Below are 1,897 nucleotides of genomic sequence, written 5' to 3'. Positions count from 1 at the left end.
GGCCCAGGATCCAGCTTATGGCCACCCTGTGCTCACTTACTTGTTGTACAGCACGATGTCAGGCTTCCAGATCTTCTGCGCAGGGACGCGCATGAACTCTGCCCCATCGTAGTCAGATGGGTTCCACTTCAGTTTGTAGTCATTCCAGATCTGGGGAGAGGAGCAAGGAGAGGGGGAGGCAGCAGAAGGGCCCACAGGGTCTCCTTCCTTGACCTCACCCAACTTGCTGAAGCCCCCACGCATCTCTGAGCCAGTGGGGGTGACCGCGTTGGGCTGCGTGTGCAGGCTGCCTCCGCGGCAAGGCCAGGCAGCCCCGCACAGACCAACACGGATCACTGCTAGTGCAGGCCAGCTGCATGACTTAAGTGCCTGCTGTTTATGTCCTGAGGTGGCTCTCCAGGAGCTTCTCCACACCTGTTCCCCACCCAGCCCCAAGAACACGGTGCTGATGACACACAGCCCTCCTCCACCTCCAGGTTAAGCGGGGTTGGTGTCTGAAGGTTCTGGGCAAGGAGCCAGGACCCCACTGGGGCCCGAGAAGTATTTAGGAGCAGAGGGTGGGGGATGGGAAGAGGGACAGGTGAGGCTGCCAACAGGTGCATAATGGGCCCCGTACCCTCCTGGCTCCCCGGCCTCCAGGGCACAGGAAGGCTATGTGGGCCTGCAAACAGTCACATTAATCCAGGCAGTCATTTGTCCAGGTCTGGACAAGACCTCCTGGGGGTAGGGGCCCGTGAGAGCTGGTGTCTTTGGCCTCAATCTGCAGAGGAAAATCCAGAGCCCCCGCCCCCACTCTACCAAAGAAAACAGCAACTCCTGATTTTACTGAAGGATGGATTTTTGGCAAGAAGGGAAGGAGGTGGCTTTGGGCACCAGCCCTGGGTAGGGGGACCGGGCTGCAGGCCTAGGTCTGTCCCCGTGTGTGGTGTGACTGTGGAGGTCTCTCCCTCCAGGTGGCAACCTGTCATGTGTGACTTGAGGGGCCGACTTCTGGGGGGGGGGCTGTGCAGAAGTGCGCATGACCCCAAGCCCAGGAAGAGAAGGACCGCCAGTCCACACCCCATCTTGGGCTCTTCTCGGGTGGCGCCGCAGAGACAGCAGTCACCACCAGGGGGCAGCAGTGCCCAGGGTCCGCTCACTCACTTGCTTGAGCCACAGGTTGGTCTCCATGATCTGGTTGACCTCGTCCTGGAAGGAGACCAGAGTGGACGCATGAATACAAACACCAGGCTGGTTCTGGGAAAGGCTCTTCCAGAAGGCCTGCACCCCACGCCCTGGCTCGCGGCTCCCGCACTCACCACCTTCACCAGCTGAGACATGGACACCTCAAACTGGATGATGACTGGGTCGGACACGTTGGCCACGGGCCGGATGATCTCGTTGTAATCCTCGAACAGCCGCTCAAACAGACGGTGCTCAGCCTCGGAGGCCACGGCCGCTGACGGGAGTAAGCGTCACTTTTCCCCTGGGCAGGGACACCCCCACCCACAGTCTCCTCACCACCTGCTGCCGGGACTCTGCAGCACCCCGAGTTACAGACTGGGAAACTGAGGCCCACCAAACACATCCAGGAAGAAACCGTGGTTACAAGCCTGGACTGGAGTTTGGATGGATGTGGTGCAAATCCTGCTGAAGTACTTGTGAGCTGTGTGAGCTCAGGCCAGGGGTTTAACCTCTCTGAACAGGACTTTCTTTACCGCAGAAGCATGCATCGTATATGCGATATCTATCGCCTGTGAAGGCTGAAGTGCTTTTCAGGCGAGCGTAGGGAAGAGCTCACCAACTACCCTAACCTCCAACCTTAATACAGGGCGGGTCGCTGCAAACACTGTCAGCCTGGGTACAGCCACCTGCTACTTCCACGATGGAGAGAGACCCGGGGCCACCGGGGGCCAGG

The 1,897-nt window shown here is 59.5% G+C and overlaps 1 non-coding gene across 1 annotated transcript; it reads right to left on the bottom strand.

Annotated features, from left to right (window-relative positions):
- Window positions 1–38: 38 nt before the first annotated feature.
- On the bottom strand, window positions 39–1,451 carry LOC100484533. Its single transcript, XR_004623226.1, has 3 exons — window positions 1,299–1,451; window positions 1,144–1,188; window positions 39–150 (listed from the first exon to the last, which is right to left on the bottom strand). It is a non-coding gene; the product is annotated as an uncharacterized LOC100484533 (transcript).
- Between the last annotated feature and the right edge of the window lie 446 nt (window positions 1,452–1,897).

Source organism: Ailuropoda melanoleuca, unplaced genomic scaffold (assembly GCF_002007445.2).
Source record: "Ailuropoda melanoleuca isolate Jingjing unplaced genomic scaffold, ASM200744v2 unplaced-scaffold9367, whole genome shotgun sequence".
NCBI lineage: Eukaryota > Metazoa > Chordata > Mammalia > Carnivora > Ursidae > Ailuropoda > Ailuropoda melanoleuca.
This window is presented reverse-complemented; position numbering and strand designations above follow the sequence as displayed.